General features: G+C 53.1%; 1 protein-coding gene across 1 annotated transcript in view; it reads right to left on the bottom strand.

Annotated features, from left to right (window-relative positions):
- Positions 1 to 7,892, bottom strand: part of LOC142295617 (alpha-1,4-N-acetylglucosaminyltransferase-like) — a 74,167-nt gene extending 66,275 nt beyond the window's left edge. Inside the window, exon 1 of the mRNA XM_075338719.1 lies at positions 7,718 to 7,892. The gene's annotated coding sequence lies outside the window, so the exon portion shown is untranslated. The remainder of the gene's footprint in view (positions 1 to 7,717) is intronic.
- Between the last annotated feature and the right edge of the window lie 11,540 nt (positions 7,893 to 19,432).

Below are 19,432 nucleotides of genomic sequence, written 5' to 3'. Positions count from 1 at the left end.
GTGGGAGAGCCAGCGTCCCCTCCTCCGCCCGCGAAAACTTGGCGTCACAAACAGGATCTTATTGCTCTGCCGTTGGGTAGAGGTGCGCCGTGTTACCGCCGGAGGTGTCCGGCTGGAAAATTTCAGAAACCGCCATCTTTGGTGCGAAAAGTTCCCGCTCGAGCGACTTCGAGTAGTGGAGGCACGAAGGCCAAAACCCCGCCCCTGCAGAGGAGGAGCCGGAAAGAGGCTAAGGGGGACGGGAAACAAGATGTCTGCGCCCGACGGAGCCGCTGGAGGAGCGGTGGTCGCAGCCGCAGTGGCACCCGTGGATGGGAATGGGCCTGCCCAGGTCCCGGCCGCGCTGGCAGAGGGTGCCGCGGCCCCAGCTCTCGCTCAGGTGATGCCGTTCTCCTTGCCCTATGTGCCCGGAGCTACCTGGCTACCACAGTACGACGGGAAACCTGATGCGTTACAGGTCTTCCGGAAAAAGCTTAACCCGCTTCTGGAATTGTACCCCCTGACTGATAAGCAACATGCAGCGGTAGTGCTGGGGCAGCTAACCGGCACAGCCGAGCAGGAGGCGGAGACCTGGGCCGAGGGGGACCGGTCCTCTGTAGCCACCATTTTTGAGAGACTACAGACTGCCTTTGAGACCCATACCGAAGCTAAGCTGAGAATGCAGTTTTACCAATGTCGGCAACGACCTGTGGACAGTATTCGGGACTATGCTTTACGTCTGCAAATCGCACTCCGCACACTGAAGCGGGTAGACACCATCAATGAAGCGGACATCAATAAAATGTTAGAGCAATTTGTGCAGGGACTGAGGTCCTCCGAGGATCGCAAACAACTCCGGCTGTGGGCATTGGAACACCCTGATGTGGACTTTGCTGTGTTAAAGGAGCGGGCCATTAAAGCTCTGCAACCCCCAGCCTCGAAAGTCTTGGAGCCAGCCCCATGGCCAGTTGAGACGACCCCCGTCGTGGTGGCCCCTGCCCTACCAGCATCTCCAGTACCTACAGCTCCAAGCAACACGATGGAAGAACTGGCTGCCCAGGTCCGCCGTATGGATGGAGACCTCGCCAAGATTCTCGCCGCACTCCAACCTCTGACCAGATCCCAGCCTCCAGCAAAGATACAGCTCGCCGACAGCCCTGAGGATGTTCCCTGGATGCAGCGGAGAAGTGCTAACAATTCGCGGAACAGACCTCCAATCTGCTACAAGTGCAGCAAGCCTGGCCATTACTTCCGACAGTGCCCGATAAACGAGCAACCCCTGGGGCCACGGGCCAATCCTCAGGAGTAGAACCCCGTGGCCCCCCAGACTGGCGGGACCGGTATATCGGGGCCCGGTCCATCATCCCCGTGGCTGTGGAAGGCATACCGGTGATGGCTCTCTTGGACACTGGATCACAGGTAACCACCATACCATACACATTGTACCAACGGTATTGGGGGACAGACGAGCTGGCTCCCACAGATACTAGTATAACACTGATTGCTGCTGATTGACTCCCACTGACCCAAGTTGGGTATAAACAAGTGGCCATGACTGTGGGTCGAGCTGAACTGCAACACCAGGGTATGATTGTGATCATGAATAAACCCAGTGATCATAACCCGAAGATAGTGCTGGGAACCAATGTGATGGAGCACTGTATGAGTGATGTGTTGGCCCTACTGCAGCAGCTGGCCGCCACGGCGGCGGGGAGCCGACAGAGCTGTGCAGCGTGAGATCCGAGCCTTGATGTACCGCCAGCATGTAAACTCGACGGGGGGGGTGGGGGGGGGGAAGAGATTGGTGGGGTGAGAGTGATGGATGTTGCCCCGTTGATTGTGCCCCCTAGGAGTGAGATGATGATTTGGTGTAGGGCAGCAGTAGGGCCTCAGGGGCGTGACTACCCTGCTATGATAGAGCCCATGCCCTCCGAGCACTGGCCCACAGTAATGGCCGCCCGAGGGGTGGTAGATGTAAAGAAGGGGAGAGTAGCTGTGAGGGTGCTGAACTGTGGGGAGGAAGAAGTTACACTCCCCCAGTATGCTACACTTGCTAAGTTGCTCACTCTAGATCCCCACGCCATCCATGAGACAGCTTCCCCAACCTCCCCACCGACTGCCAGCACTCAACCGCCCAAAGGGGAGTCAGAGGAGTGGAACCGACAGCTACATGTAGGCACTGAAGATAACCCTGCACATTACAAAGAAGGGGTATACCGGGTGGTACGGGGAGTATGAACGAGTTTTTAGCAAACACCCCCTAGACTTTGGGCAGATCAAAGGGGTCCAACACCATATCCCCACCGGCGAGCACCCCCCTATCAAAGAGAGGTACAGGCCTATTCCCCCTGCACACTACCAATGTGCCAAGGACATGTTGAGGAACATTAAGGAGGCAGGGGTTATCAGGGACAGCTGTAGTCCCTGGGCCGCCCCATTGGTACTGGTTAAGAAGAAGGACGGCACCATGCGGATGTGTGTGGATTACCGGAGGATTAACCAGATAACGCATAAGGATGCTTACCCATTGCCCCGTATCGAAGAGTCCTTGGCCGCACTAAGAACCGCGAACTACTTCTCTACCCTCGACCTCACCAGCGGGTACTGGCAAGTGGCCTTGGCACCCGAGGACTGGGAGAAAACTGCCTTCACCACCCCGATGGGGCTCTGAATTTAATAGCATGCCGTTTGGGCTGTGCAACGCCCCTGGAACCTTCCAACGGCTGATGGAATGCTGTCTGGGACATCTAAATTTCGAGACCGTCCTGTTATACCTGGATGATGTGATTGTGTATTCCCAGACATATGAAGCCCACCTGGAGCACCTGGCCAAAGTGTTCGCGTCCCTTGCCAAATATGGGATGAAGTTGAAGCCCTCCAAGTGTCATCTGCTGAAACCCATAGTGCAGTACCTGGGGCATGTGGTGAGTGCAGAAGGTGTCGCGCCCGACCCTGAGAAGATCACTGCCATCCAAGACTGGAGGAGACCGACCACGGTGAGGGAAGTAAGGCAGTTCCTGGGCCTGGTGGGGTACTACCGTCGCTTTATCAATGGATACACGAAGATGGCTGCCCCCATGCAAGACCTCCTCGTGGGACAGACCAAAGGTGGTAGACCCCTCGGGGCTCCACTGGTGTGGGAAGAGAGGCATAAAGAATCCTTCCACCACCTGAAAGCGGCCTTGACCGGGGAGGAGATCCTAGCGTATCCTGATTACAGCCACCCGTTCATCCTCTACACCGATGCCAGCAATGTGGGCTTGGGGGCAGTCTTGTCCCAGGTCCAAGATGGGAAGGAAAAAGTGATTGCCTATGCTAGCCGGAGGCTCTGACCGACTGAAAGGAACCCTGAAAATTACAGCTCTTTCAAGCTGGAGCTCCTGGCGCTGGTGTGGGCTATCACCGAGCGGTTCCGCCATTACTTGGCCGCAGCAAAATTCACCGCTTTCATGGATAACAATCCGCTGACCCACCTGGACACGGCCAAGTTGGGTGCGTTGGAACAGCGGTGGGTGGCCAGGCTAGCCAACTACGACTTCACAATTAAATACCGGGCCGGTCGTGTCAACGTTAATGCTGATGCACTCTCTCGGATGCCCCACTTGTCAGAAGAAGGGTGCGAGGATGACCTAGAAGAGATCGAGTTGCCTGCATTTCACCAGCCACCAACTGAGAAGGTCCATGTTCACCAACAACGGGTGAACCTGGACCCGCTACCCAGTCAGGAGTGGCAGGAAACTCAAAACCAGGCGCCCGCTGTCCGCCTAGTCAAGACCCTAGTGGAGCAAGGCGCTGCCGGAATAGACCCTGCCGCCCCAGCTGAAGCCCTACGCCTGTGGAAAGAACGGACCCGGCTGTATCTACACCAAGGGAAGTTGTACCGTGAGCTGATTAACCCAAAGACTCACGAGAAAATCCGCCAGTTAGTGATTCCCCAAGCTAATGTGCCCACCATTCTACAAGCATACCATGATGGTGCCGGACACTTTGGATGGAAGAAATTGGAAATGCTGTTTAGGGAGCGGTTCTATTGGAGCGGGATGCGGGAGTCTGTGGAGGCCTGGTGCCGAGAGTGCGGCCCGTGCACGCTGAGAAGGAAGGACGAGGCCAGCCAGAAGGCACCCCTGCACCCGATCGTTACACATCAACCGCTGGAGCTGGTCGCCCTGGACCATGTGAAGCTCACCCCCAGCCGAAGTGGGTACACTTACGCTCTCACCATAGTGGATCACTATTCAAGGTTCATGGTGGTTGTCCCGGTCAAAGACCTAACCGGCCGCACCGCCGCTAGAGCATTCCAAGCTTACTTCTGTCGACCACATGGATACCCTGAGAAGGCGCTTACTGACCAAGGCCCAGCCTTTGAAGCGGAGGTGTTCCATGAGTTCTGTCAGCTGTACGGCTGCAAGAAGATCCGGACCACGCCTTACCATGCCCAAACCAACGGCATGTGTGAGAAGATGAACCATTTGGTCCTTGGCCTCCTCAAGACGTTGCCGCTAGAAGAGTGGAACCTGTGGCCGGAGAAGCTGCCTGACTTGGTCGATATGTACAACAATATCCCGTCCAGCTCAACGAAGTGCACCCCAGCATATCTGATGAGGGCTCGCCCCGGCTGACTGCCGGTGGACCTGGAAATTGGATTGGAAGCCCACTCCCTTCGATGGCTGAATGGGACACCCGGCGGAGGGTTCAGTACCGACAGATTCAGGAATATGTGGAGAAGAACTTAAGTCGGAGTCGGGAACAACAGGAGCGGCGCTTCAACCAGAAGGCGTCTGCTGGCCCTTTCCAGCCCGGAGAGGTAGTGTTGAAGCGGAAGAGGAGGACCCATAAACTGGATGATCAATGGGAGCAAACCCCATATGTCATACAGCCTACAGGATGGGAAGATGGGAAGGCCTACCAGATCAGCCGAGACCAAGGAGGCACGTTGGCCACGGTGTCCAGAGACGATCTAAAGGAGGTGCCCACCAGCATTGAGGGTAGCGGCTGAAGTTCTGATTCCTAAACCGGCAGAGAGGGCAAAAGAGGTAATCCACACTGATGGGTGACTTCCCAGCGGACTGGCCTACACAGAACTGTGCGGTGATTCTTCCAGTGATACTGTTCCCACAACCCGTGGATGAAGAAGTGATGGAGGCGATCAACCGTGAGCCAGTGCCAGTGCCCAGGGATGAACCTGTACCCAGCTCCCCTATGCCTCCGCCTGCCCCACACGATGACCGGGAAGAGGAACTGATTGTTCCCTCTCCCCCACTGCCTGTCACCACTGACACCGGACCCCGGAGGTCCACTCGCCCCAACCTAGGTAGACCCCCACTTAGGTACAGGGAAACTATTCTTTAAGAGGGGGGGGGGGAAGAGTGTGTGTTTAAAAGTTTGCAAGTTTTCTTTGAAAATAATGAAAATGAGTGATCAACCGAAGTTAACCTGATTGTCTGCTACTGTGATTTGAAACCGGTCGTTGCCGGCACAGTTGTTCCCGTGGGGACCGTCTGAAGTTGCGTAAGGGACTCCTTACGGACAAGCCCGTGAACTTGCAGGGCAACCACAAACTTGTGGAATGTAAAAAATGTTGTTGCACCTTCCACCGTTACCGCCTCCGGAGAGGCAGATTGGAGGGAGGGCCCGCAGTGGAGCAGGATGGGGCCCAGCCACCACCGGAACCGGTGGCTACCCTCTGGGGGTTCTAGGGGCTCCCCATGGACGTGGGTCCCCTGGAAAGGACAGATTCCGCTCGGGTAACTTGGTGCAGGACTGGGGCAAGGGGTGCTGCCTGTTTTCTTAGGGGCAGCATCAGGGCCAAGTTGCTTGGGTGGGAGAGAGCGGAAGCCATAACCGTTTGAAAACGTTTAAGAAAAGTGCCTCCCGTTGTGGGATGATGTTATTTTACTTGTATTGTGTTTTCTATCCTTTTGCAGTATAAAAGAAAAATAAAACCGATGTTGGACGGGCAGCCCGCGGACGGTCTGCATTTTGCTAAGGGGGAATGTGACGCCCTGGACAAGCCAGGGGTCACAGGTAATGACATCACCACACCCTACACCCCGGTTAGGCACATCAAAGCTAGACCCAAAAATCCTTGTTGCCTTCCTCCAGGGGCTGATGTTCACACCAGGGGGTGGGCCAGGCGGTTGGCCCCGCCCACCGAGGAGTTCACAGTCCTGGAGGTGGGAAAACCAGTGAGTTAGAGTTGGAGTTAGAGTTTGGAGAGGAGAGAGCAGTTTGAGAGGTGAAAGTGAAAGGAGGAAAGTGACAGCTTAAGAGCCTGAAGTTGGTCCGGGTGTGTGCCCCGGACAGAGACAGCAAGGTTAGCAGACTGCGGTGACCGTCTGCAGGAGTGGCCTATTGGAGTTGCCGTAAGGACCGTGGACGGGTGGTGGCCCGGCGGTACCGGACTGGTACACAAGGAGAAGCCAGCACCATTGGCAGGGGCTTTTTGGACCCCGGCAAGGCTTGGAGTCGCCGTGAATTTGTCAAATCCGTCAGTGAAGGGGACCTCCGGGTTTCCAAACAACTAAGTCCCGATTGAAGGCAACAGTCCAACCGTATGAGAGAGCCACCGCCAAGGCACCAGTTTCTCAGGGCCAGCGCCTGCGGGCAAAGAGGGGCTCCTCCGGCCCATATCCAAGCCGGGGAGCGGGTTACCGGTGGGAACCCATTGGAACCAACAGAAGTACCAGGTGCAGGGAAAGAGACAGTCACCGTTAACTACCGGGGAAAAGCAACAGCAGCCGTCCGTGGGAACAGTCTTTCCAGCAGTGTGTTTTACCGAGAACTGTGTCATCGTCTCAGGCTGAGTGAGTACCACCGTGCCGTGCGGCACAGCGTTGCCCCCGCGACCCTGCAGCCGGCCTGCCATCCACCCCTACCCCATCACCGGGCCCCGGGACAACCAACCCCCTACCCACGGAGGGGAGAAACAACAACAAAGCTGTTCCCTGTCACCGCTCTCGGGATCCCCGTCCAGAGCAGCGGTGGTGTCCACACAATCACCACAACCGTGGGTGGAGTCACGGACAATATCCCCAAAACCCAAACCACCCTTTTTTACTCACGGGCGAGGAGCGCCGCTCGAGTCCCCGGGATCCGGCCCATCGCTCGAGCCACTGAGCAGCAGCGGCCGCAGCAGCAGCGGCAGCCGGACCCGAGCAGTGGAAGAGTGCAGCGTCCCCTCCTCCGCCCGCGACATATGTCAGTGTATATGACTGTGTATATATTTATGTCTATGTGCTTTTGTGAATTTCTCTTTAAATAAGTATGTGTACGTATGCCTGCATGTGTATTTATCTGTGCATTTCTATGTGTGGATGGGGCCCACTGAGACTTTCGCCCAAGGCCCACAAAAACCTGGAGCCGGCCCTGCTTGAACAGGTTAAGAATCATTTGATAATTTTATTAAGAGGTAGAGGCCAGTGGCCAATATGGACCCTTATGTGACTTACATCTGCAGAAAAATCATATGTTAAACGCCATATCAAAGGGTAAAAAACCCATCTCAGATAGCATGGGTATCTGTGGCAATGCAGCTGAATATAATATGGTATGTTATAACACAAACCTAATGAGAACCATGAATTCAAGGGAGTACACCATACAATTATTGGCAGACTGTGTAAGGCAGGCCAGCAAGAAACAGCCTACAGGCAGGAGGGGGGAGAGAAGAATTGAAAAAGGTGACCAATGTGCTCACAACCTGGATGTATACCATAGGTAGGTAAGCTGACAGACATACCTGTAGTCAAGAGTGTGCCTGGTGACAGTAACAGTGGTGTCAGCGGTGGTGTCAGAGTACAGAGACAGGTCTTATAATGGACGATGGTGATGTGGTAGTGACTTGGGCAGTGTTACTTCTGGGTAGAGGAACGCAAGTAGAACGCACGCTGGCGCATGCACGGGCGCACTCCTAGAAAGGCAAGGGAGCAGTGAAATGATGAGGTCATCGGGGGCAGTTGTCAGTGCGGTGACTGTTTCCAGGGAGACGGGGACAACATGGCCTTCTAGAAATGAAGGAAAAAAGGCACAAGTATAATACTGCAATGGGATAAATTAAATGACACAAATACATACTTCGCTGTTATGGAAATATAGGGTAATCTACGTATAACACCCGTTACAATAAATGGAAAGACCGGCCATAGGAAATAAAATTAAAGCTATAAACAAAAAATTAAATGGGATAGCAGTCAATACATAGCTATTATATAAATGTAAAGCGACCTTATCAAATCTCCCATTATAATTAATGGAATGGAAGGCCTCCCATATGATGACAGGTTGGAAAAGTTAGATATATTTAGCTTAGAAAAAAAACACGTCTCAGAGGAGATCTCCTTTATATGTATAAATACATGTGTGGTCAATATAAAGGACTGGCACATGACTTATTCCTTCCAAAGACAGTACTAAGGACCAGGGGGCACTCACTGCGAGTGGAAGAAAAGCGATTCCGACAGCTAAATAGGAAAGGGTTCTTTACGGTTAGAGCGGTCAGACTGTGGAATGCCGACCACAAGAGGTAGTAATGGCAGATACTATAACAGCTTTTATATCAGGGCTGGATGATTTCCTCAGTACAAACAACATTGTTGGTTATAAAATGACTTAAGGACAAAATGTAGAATTGGGGGAGGAAGGTTGAACTACATTAACCTAGGGCTTTTTTCAACCTTTGTAACTATATTATATAAATGAAAACCTGCCATCAAAAGTAGATCTTATGAAAAGGAACATAGAAACAAATAGGGAAAAAAAAAAAAAAAAAAGCACAGAATAAAAATAATTAAGTAAAGCAATAAGAGGAGAGAGTAAGCCACACAATTTTCATGGTAACTGCAATATGTACAGTGATAACTTGATTGAGGAAAATAACCATTAAAAGGTTATACAAGGTCATATGTTTAGAAGAAAACTTCATTCTCGGACGGTTTAGTCCATGAGGTTCAAGGGTCTGCAGGGTCTGTATCCAGAATGACTCCCTTTCTTTCAATTTGAGGATCTGGTTACCATCCAGTCTGAGCAGGTATATGCTCAATAAGTTGGTACCTAAGCTGTGCTATAGTACGTTTAATGAAATGTGCAGGTGTGACGCCCGTGGACTATTAGGTCGTCACAGGGTATTGCACAATCTGCCCTCCCGTGCAATATCCACTGCCTTCTTGGTTCAGGGTCCCTAACTATATGGTGTTTCCTACATCAGCTAATCAAATCCTAGATACACCCTGCACCACACCCACCAAACACACCAGTGGACGGCTTGAGTGGAATAGAGTCGCCCACATGGGGGGTTGGAGAGGGGAGGTCAGGAGTGTCAGAGAAAGGAGTTGTGTGTTGGAAGTAAAAGTGAGTGGAGGTCAGGAGCAGGGCTCCTAGGAAGCCATCTATGTGGCAGATGGTGGTCTTGGCCTAGAGGAGCTGAACCCCCGGTCGCACGGGATCGTGGCAAGGGGCATGGATCTGTCGGAGGAGGACAGCCGGTGGCCTTGCACCATCACCAGGCTGGGACCAGGGCACGACTGGGTACGTGGACCCTAGGTCAGGGAGTAGCTTCAGACAACCTGACAATTTACCCGAAGAGAATGGAGCCTTCAAGATCCGCTCTCCATCCGCTCCAAAAATCGGGGTACTAGTGCAACGAGGGGGATAGGGCTTTCCACTCAAAATGGTCCAGAAAATCCCAAGTGTGAACCCTGAGAGCAAGCTCCCACACTTATCCATAGTGGGGAGCGGGACCAGGCAAGCGTCACACTACCGGGACCCACAGAGAAGTAAACTTAGTGCCAGGAGGCAGGTCACTGATCACTAGGCAGCACCATTGGTGACGGGACGCAAACTAGCTCCCCTCAGCGGCAGCGGTATCCAGAACTTTTGTTTATCCAGTTGTCGGTGTCAGCTTAATGGACTGAGTGAGTACGCAAGTGACCCCTTTGCATCCAACGGCACTCCCCCACCATCACCGAGTCCCGGGGCATTCCCCCCTACCCGTGGGAGGGTCACAATACCTTGCTACCCCATTCCATTTATATTTACAGGGGATTTGTTGTGTCGGTGACGCCACCCGTGGGTTGCGGTGAGGGATGGTGACACTGCCTCTGCCTGGTGACGGGGTGCCCGGGGCTGATGAAGTGGGGCAGCAAGATGGGATCCCCTCCACGGGTAGGGGGAGGTGTAGTCCCGGGGCCCGCGGTCTGAACACCGGGGTGATGGCTGCTGGAGGTGGCGCGCCAGGTTGGACCGGGGGTCAATGGTGTACTCACAGTTCAGCAATTTCACACAAGTCCAGTGGTAAACCAAGTTGCCAGTGACCGGCTGCCATTGGATGGTGTATTCGGGTCTCACACCCAAGGTAGTGAACAGGTGTCCCTTCCTCCTGCACGCTGTGTTTGTCTCTCCTGTTGGACGACTTAGCATAGATAGAAAAACCCACAAAGAACTATATCAAAAAAACACCAAAAAAGGAGCCAAGACAAATGATATGTGCACACACAGAATGTGGTGAGCCTTCCTCATAAAGATGGCTGCAGCCAAGGTGCAAGATGCAAGATGCTGATGTCACAGCCACTTAACCTCCACACTAGAGGGGAGGGGCGGCTGCTTAGCATAAGACATGCACACTAATAAGGCTTGCACTGGTAGCCCATCATATAATGAGTGAAATGCACAATGTCTGAACTGTAACCTATAAATGACGCCAGAAACCCAGGTCAGGCGGGCTAAACAGCACTATATAGGTGCATCTCGCACGGATACACGAGACGCACAGTGTCTGAATTAAGGCCGACTTTGCATGGAACGGAGAAGTCCACTCCCGGTTCTGTATGCATTGGGGAGCTGTGGCCTGCGAAATCTGACCCTTGGGATCTCTGTGGGTTCTGACGGACACTCCATCCCCTGCATTGGGCTTCAGTTTTGCTCTCTGTGCTTCGGGAGAACAAGGCCTGAAACCTGGTTCTCTGCTGGTTAATTAACAAGGGGCATGCAACCTTCCTCATCCTACGGTCCAGGCACCCAGTCTCTGCGCGGCCTCCGGACCGGATTCCTGCTGTCGGCACCGGAGGGCTATGGCTCTGCCCCGGTCCACTTAAGGTTTCCCGCGACTGGATCTCAGTCACCTGTGGCCCTGTTCACTGTCTGCCACCTAGCCAGGTAGTCCAGGGGCCCCTACCCCTGACTCTGCTGTCAGACTAGAACTCCACTTCACTACTCCAACTTGATCTACTGTGTTCCCGCCCTTGACACCTCAGGACCCCTAGGTGGGCGTTCTCATCCACATGATCCCACCTACTGGTGTGTCATTATCATGAGGGGGTGGCTAGGCTTTAATGGCTGTGTGTTGTACCTGGGTATGGGTTTTGGTGGTAACAAGGAGGGTGGACACTTCTGTGACTACCTGGTTTTGCCAGGGCGTCACACTGGTACTCCTAATTACCACATACCACGGGTGGCGTCACGAACTCTAACACATCCCCTGTAAATACCCCCTTCATTTGAGAGGCCGCACGACCCCCAGGTCTAGAGACCCCCTCGAGCCACCACAGATCTGGATCCGAGCAGCTCGACTGCTGGCACGGGGGCGGCACATATTCCCTTGAATTCATGGTTCTTATTAGGTTTGTGTTATAACATACCACCTTATGTTCAGCTGTATTACCACAGATACCCATGCTACTGTGTCTGGGATGGTTTTTTTACCATTAGATATATCTGCAGAAACATCACATAATGGTAAATGCATGAGTCACATAAGGATCCATATTGACCACTGGCCTCTACCTCTTGCAGTTATCAAATGATTCTTAACTTGTTCAAGTACACCCCAGAAAAAAAATACTGTTTTGCCCCGGCTGCAGTCTGAGCCAGTTACCTACACTACAGTTCAAAAGTTTAGGGTCGCTTAAGCATAACACAGCCATAAAACCCTAGTCACCCCCTCATGATAACCAGGACACCAGTGGGCGGGATCAGGCGGATGAGAATGCCCACCTAGGGGTCCTGAGGTGTCAGGGGTGGGAACCAGACAGTTCGAGATAAGCTTTGACAGTTTAAGTGTGGAGAGCTGACAGCAGTGTAGTCAGGGGTGGTGGCCCTTGAACTACTTGGCTAGGTGGCAGACTGAGCAGAGCCACAGGCGACGGAGATCCGGTCGCGGGAGACCTAAAGTGTACTGGGGCAGGGTTGTAGCCCCCGGTACTGAGAGCGGGAATCCGGTCCGGAGGCAGTGCACAGTCGGGGTGCCTGGAACATAGGGCGAGGAAGGTTGCAAGCCCCTCTCCAATTAACCAGCCGGGGACATGGTTCCAGACATTGTCCCAGTTTACTGCCCAGATAGAGCGAAACGGAAGCCCAACGAGGGGGATAGGGTGTCCGCCAAGAACCAACTGAAATCCCAAGGGTCACTTCTCCCCCTCTGCAAATCCCTCCATTGGCTCCCAATCCTCCACCATATCCAATTCAAACTACTAACACTGACTTACAAAGCTGTCCATAATCTGTCTCCTCCCTATATCTCCGAAATAATCTCCCGCTACACTCCAACACAATCTTCGGTCCTCCCAAGATCATCTTCTCTCCTCCTCACTCATTTGTGCCTTTTCCAACCACCTCCAAGACTTGTCCCGAGCATCCCCTGTCTTCTGGAAATCGCAGCTTCAACACATCAGATTATATGCTAAACTTGCAAGCTTCAAAACAGAACTTGAAAACTCATCTGTTCAGAAATGCCTATGTACCGCCCCGTGCTCGGCCGCAGCTGAGCTGCTCAGATCCGGGCTCGCTTGTGGGTGGCTCGAGTGCCTCCGGACCCGGGGGCCCTGTAGTCACTTTGATCTGAAAGGGGCTGGCAGTTTAGGGGACGTAGGTGTATGGCCAGAGCCGTGGTTAAGTTCGTGATGCCACCCATGGGATGTGGTGAAGGTGGACACCACCTCTGCGGTTTATGGGGCACCCGGGGGAGATGTTGTGCAGCAAGTTGTTAACCCCTCCATGGGTAGGGATGGTGGCCCCGGGACCGGTTGGTGGAGTAGTTGGGCGGTGCAGGGAGATGGGCGGCTGGAGGGCACTGGTGTACTCACAATTAGAAACACACAGAAGTCTCTGGTAAACCAAGGTGATGGTGGTCGGTGCCCGCAGCTGGCTGCAGTCTGGTCCCCAACCCAGTTGGTGGTCTCTGCCTTTCTCCTGCACCGGTTTGTGATGGACTACCTCAACTTGCAATACAGGAGTCTGCTCCCCGGCTTGTAGATGTCGGAAGAGCCCTTTGCCCGCAGACGCTGGCCCATGGGATCTCTCTGCCGTGGCGGTGGCTTTCTATCCCCCTCGTTGGGCTGTTTTCAGTTGGGACTTTGGGTGGGAATGGACCTATAGTCCTGGCTGCAATCAGTTAATTAGCTATCCCCCAGTAGCTTCTGGACCTAGCTTCAGGGTCTGAGTACCCCCTTTGTGCTCCGGTTTCCAGTCTGTTCCCCGGGTCGGTACCGGCGGGCCACTACCCTGTCCCAGTCCACCATGGTTCCACCAAGCCGTCTTCCCGGCTCCTACAGGCAGAGGCCTCCGTATGCCTCCTAGCCAAAAGGTGCCCGGGCTCCTACCCTGGCACCTGTCAGTCTGCTACAGGCCTGTCACAGAGGCCTGTCCTCCTAAACTCAACTCCTAAACTCAACTGTTTACTTTTTCCTGCCTCAGGCTCTCTGAACTCCTCGGTGGGCGTTCAGAGAGTGTGTCCATCAAGCCCTGAGGGAGGTAACTAGGGTTTAATGGTTTGGCTACTGACACCTTGTTGTTAGGGGACTGGTGTTGTGCGGGGTTCTATCTGACTACCTGGCTGGTCCAGAGCGTCACGCCTATAACCAATGACCCCACCACTGTGCCGGAACTGCCACCTCACCATCACCCCACCTACTGTCTCCTACCCAATATCCTATTGAATGTAAGCCCACAATGGTAGCGTCCTCAACCATCTGTACCAGTTTGTCTATTGTAACTTGTATATGTATTATGTATGTAACCCCCTTCTCATGCACAGCACCATGGAACCAATGGTGCTCTATAACTAAATAAATAATAATAATAATCAACATTCCATAATAGCTCAATGTTTTATTAGGTAGATTCCCAAGATAAAAGGTCACTGCTTTGAACCAAGGAGCAGCCATAAAGATGTGCCACCCCTGCAGCGGTCAAACCGCTCAGATCCGGGGGTTGCTGCTGTGACTCAAGGGTCTCCGGACCCGGGGGCTCGCGGCCACTTCAAATGAAATGGGGGTATTTACAAGGGATAAGAGTTTGTGACGCCACCGGTGGACTGCCGATGGGTGTACCCGGGGGACATGGAGTGGGGCAGGTAGATGACGTTCCCTCCACGGGTAGGGGAGGCCCCGGGACTCTGGATGATGGAGGTGGTGGTGAGTGTGGGGCAGATTGGAAGCAGGGGAGGACAGCGTACCCACTCAGGCAGTGTTGCGACCGCAAAGCAGACTGACACCAAGGTAAACCAAGTCTCTGGGTGCCGCTGCCACTGCCACTTCAGGGGAGCTAGTCCGGGAGTCCGCTCCCTTTGGTATTGCTGATGGTATGTACCTTGCCTCCATGCACTGTATTTTAGCGTCTATTGTGACCCCTACGCTTGAAGCTGTCGGGGTCCCGCTCCCCACTGTTAAGTAGTGAAGCTGTGCTCCCGATGACTGACACTTGGGATTTCAGAGGGCCGCATAAGTTTGAAAAGCACTTTGCCCCTCGTATTGATGCCTTCAATCTCTGAGCTCTTGGGGAAAGTCCATAATGAAACTATCCTCCACAGATTAATTATCAGGTTACATGAAGCTACTCCCTGATTTAGGGTCCAGTACTCCGCCGTGCTCAGTTCGGTTACTAGGTACACCGGTGCCCGCCGTTCCCCAAAACTAAGCCTGGCACCTTTCTCCAATACCTTGCGACCGGGTCTCCGACTCCTCCGGTCCCAGACCACTGTCTGCGACCTAGCCAAAAGTCCCCAGGGAGCTCTAACTCCCAGCTCCTCACCCTTTGGGAGCTACTACTGAAATGTCTAAGCTTTGCTCTCCACTTCCTCTCTCTGACTTCCTCCCTCCCACCAGTCTGCCTGACCCCTAGGCGAGTGGCCCTTTTCCAGCTAGACCACCTACTGGTGTGCCTGACAGGGTGTGGTGTGAGGTGTGACTAGGATTTGCATGCTGATTGAGCAATACCAAAAGTTAGGATCCCAGAACTATGAGGGTAGAGTCCTACACCAAAAGAGAGGGGGTGCAGTACACTGACACTGACTAGTTCAGGGGCGTCACAAAGATTTCCTAAGAAAAGAGATCAACATCATCCAGTTCATCGATAGCGGTCTCTCAGCCAAGAAAATTGCCAAAATGCATCATGTGATTGCCTTGACAGTTGGAAGAATACAAAATGAAGTCCATCTAGCCAAAATCCAAGAGGTGGGCATCCAGTCAAAATGTCAGAGGCAACAAGTCAGCTAACCCCACGGTCTATTAGTTCTGGTGCGACAAACAGCAGTGGAAGTGGCTCATATGCCTTGTAATAGTGAGATCAAAGACGTCCATGCAAGCACTGTGCAACACACAATACTGAAGTCTGGTATGGTGGCCAGAAAAAAGATGAAGCCTCAGCTTCAATATCGTTACAAGAAACGCCAGCTCAAGTTTGCAAAAAAGTATGAAAAGTGGACGGTAGAAGATTGGGTGGGAAATAACCCCTGTTAACACCTGTTTCCAAAGGCATTGGATACTTGACCAGGATCATAGTGATTTCAATGCTGAGCTATATGTGAGTATCCTAAAAACAAAGTTCCTCCGTACACTCAACTACTGTGGGTATGAAAAGGATGACAGGACAAAAACCCGAAGCAAAGATAGAGATTGTTGAAGAAATTGTTCAATGACAATGATAGAGGTGCTAAATTGGCTCCCACAGTCCCCACAAAGCAAACGAATTGAACACTTCTGGGTAGAGTAGAAGGAAGAGCTGTATGCCTCCTCAAGCGAGTCGACCACTATGTACCAACATTGGGAGCGTGTAGAAGAGAACTGGGAACACATTTTGGTCGAGACATGCTTGAATTTGACTGAGAGCATGCCCAGAAGGATTCCAGCAGTGTTGAAACCCAAAAGGTGGATTTACAAAACACTAACAGAATTATAAAAATTAGAATTTAGATTTTAAGGAGCAAATTGAAAACAATGCAGTGACATGTCAAAAAATCTGCATAACTAATCATATGCTAAATAGTGGCAAGTCAAATTTATATACAAAACTACCAAGATGATTGTCTACAAAATAAAATGCAGGTAGTCTCACGCTCAAAAATTTAGTGGATGGTGAGACATGGAGCCTGAAAGTCAAATCTGATGTTCAGGGGTCGTGGGATTCCAAAGGAGATTTAGCTGAGATGATGTGTCAGGACCAAGGGCTGGGGGCCACAGTATGGTCTGAAGGTACAGTGGATAATCAAAAAAGCAGGTACAGGTCCAGGTAGTTGCCCGACAATGACTCCAGTGGTTTAGCCTGGGAGAAGGTCCATAAAAAGGTATGGTGGCAGAAGTCCAGGTAACTACTGACATGAGCCTGTGGTGCTCTGGGGGGTAGACCGCGCGTCCTGTGGGGTGCCACAGGACGCGTGGTCTACCCCCACAGCACCACAGGCTCCTTATGGACCTTCTCCCATGACCCCTGAACATCAGATTGCGCCAGAGACATATATAGACATATATGGCTATTGAGGTTTCCCGTCATATACATGAACTCTGATGACACCTAACCTCTTGTGTACGACCTGGAGCCACCTTATTGCAGTTCTCACATGAACATTGGACCCGATATGCTTTCTTGATAACAGAGCCACCTGCCACCTACATTGCATCTCTATATGAGTTGTCCTGTATACTACTATTAACTATGTGACTTAACATATGGTCGAGCACACGTGTATGTATCCTACATACTTACCCATCTCCATATCCTGCTGATTTCTAGTCTGTCCGACCTGAGGAAGGCCGGTAGGCCGAAACGTTACTTGGCGGACTTTTGTACAGCACTTTTTTTCACATTTTGCACCAACAAAAGAAAAGGATTTTGATATCAATTCTACTGTATTTTCTTCAGTCTCCATGGGAAACAGTGTGCTGGAGTTAGCCTTTGCAAAAGAAAAAGGAAGGACTGTTGAGAGTAACAGTGACCTGAGGGCCCAAGTGGTTAGTTGCCGGTGGAGTACTCCTGGAACTACGCACTAATGGGGTACAGAATCCTAGGTCAGGCAAATGCTCCAGGCAGACATGAAAAACTACACAGTGAGGGGACCATTAAGGACCTCATTGACCTGGAAGTTCGGAACACAGTAACAACGGGAGAGTCGGAGACAGGACCAGACACTAATCCCACAGGGTTCACGCTACTGTACCGCCCCCGTGTCAGCAGCCGGACTGTTCGGATCCAGATCCGCGGTTGTTCGAGGGGCGTCCGGACCCGGGGGTCTCGCGACCACTCGAATAGAAAGAAGGGGGTATTTACAGGGGAGTATTGTTTGGAATACAGTAGTTCGTGACGCCACCCATAGTATGTAGTAAGGTGGAGTACCACCGCTGTGGCTGGGAGTACCCAGTGGCGACGTAGTGGGCAACCAGGTTTTTAACCCCTCCACGAGTAGGGGGAATGGTGACAGGGATGTGCCGTTGGGGAGGTAAGGGTCACTTGCGTACTCAATAAGTCCAATAACGCTGACACCGACAACTGTAGTAAACCAAAGTTCTGGACACCGCTGCCGCTGAGGGGGAGCATACCTGGGTCCCGTTGCCGTTGGTGTTGCCTGTTGATCTGTGACCTTTCCCTTGGCACTTCGTTTCTCTCTGGTTGGTCCCTGTAGCTTGAAACTAGTCGGGTCCCGCTTCCCAGTATGGCTAACTGGGGAAGCTTGTGTGGCGCCCTGGACAAGCCAGGATGTCACAGGTACTGCAACAACACACCCCACACCCCGGCTAGGCACATCAAAGTCAGACAAAAATCCTTGTTGCCTTCCTCCAGGGGCTGATGTCCGCACTAGGGGGTGGAGCCAGGCGGTTGGCCCCACCCACCGAGGAGTTCACAGTCCTGGAGGTGGGAAAAGGAAGTCAGTAGTAGAGGGTAGTAGAGAGAGTGGAGAGTAGCTTTGGGAGTTGAAGAGTGAAGTGGTAGTGGAGCAGACTGACCGTGTCCGGGTGCGTGGCCCGGGCACATACAGCACGGTTGGCAGATGGTGGTGATCGTCTGCAGGAGGGGCTGATTGATGTGAACCGTAAAGACCGGGGACGGGCGGTGGCCCGCCGGTACCGGATCGGGGAGCGAAGAGAAGCCAGCACCATTCGGCAGGGCCTACGGACCCAGACCAGGCTTTGAGTCGCCGTATAACCGGTCAAATCCGTTAGCGAAGGGAACCTCCAGGGTTTCCCAGCAGTCAAGACTCGATTGAAGGCAACCGCTCAAACCGTGAAGGGAAATACAGTCACCGCCAAGGCTACAGTTCCCAGGGCCAGAGCCTGCGGGCAAAAGGGGCTCCCTCGGCATCCATCCAAGCTGGGGAGTGGGTTCCCGGTGGGAAGCCATCAGAACCGAGAACATAACACAGGTGCAGGGAAAGGCAGTCACCGCCAACCCACCGGAAGAAGAACCACCGCAGCCGTCTGTAGGACCCGTCCATCTAGCCGTTTATTTTACTGGAGACTTTGCATTCATCATTGGTTGAGTGAGTACCACCGTGCCGTGCGGCACCGCGCTGCCCCCGCGACCCTGCACCTCACCAGGCCCCTTAACCCACCTGCCATTCCTCCCTCACCGGGCCCCGGGACAACCAACCCCCCTACCCACGGAGGGGAAAAAACAACATCTAAGTTGCTCCCGGTCATCGCTCCCGGGATCCCCGTCCAGAGCAGCGGTGGTGTCACAGCCTCACCACAACCGTGGGTGGCGTCACGGACAATAAATCCCCAAAACCATTCCCCTTATCACTCACGGGCGAGGAGCGCCGCTCGAGGCCCCGGGATCCGGCCCACCGCTCGAGCCACCGAGCAGCAGCCGGACCCGAGCCGCAAGCGCGGTCGAGCAGCGCACCCCCCGCCCGCGACACTTGTTCTCAGGGTTCATGCTTGGGATTTCTTGCACCGTATTTGTGGAAAGTCCTATCCCTCTCGTTGCACTAGTACCCAGATTTGGGAGCGGGTGGAGAGCGGATCTTTAAGGCTCTGTTCTCGTCGGGTAAATTGTCAGGTTGCCTGAAGCCACTCAGTGACCTAGGGTCCACGTACCCCATCGTGCCTTGGTCATAGCCCGGTGATGGTGCAAGGCCGCCGACTGACCTCCACGACAATGACGTGCCCCTTGTTACGATACCCTGCGACCGGGGGTCTAGCTCCTACCAGGCCCAGACCAACGTCTGCTACCTAGTACTTCACAGAGCCCAGCT

The sequence above is a fragment of the Anomaloglossus baeobatrachus genome, chromosome 3 (genome assembly GCF_048569485.1).
Source record: "Anomaloglossus baeobatrachus isolate aAnoBae1 chromosome 3, aAnoBae1.hap1, whole genome shotgun sequence".
NCBI lineage: Eukaryota > Metazoa > Chordata > Amphibia > Anura > Aromobatidae > Anomaloglossus > Anomaloglossus baeobatrachus.
The sequence above is the reverse complement of the archived record's forward strand: the minus strand, read 5'-3'. Positions and strand labels throughout refer to the sequence as shown.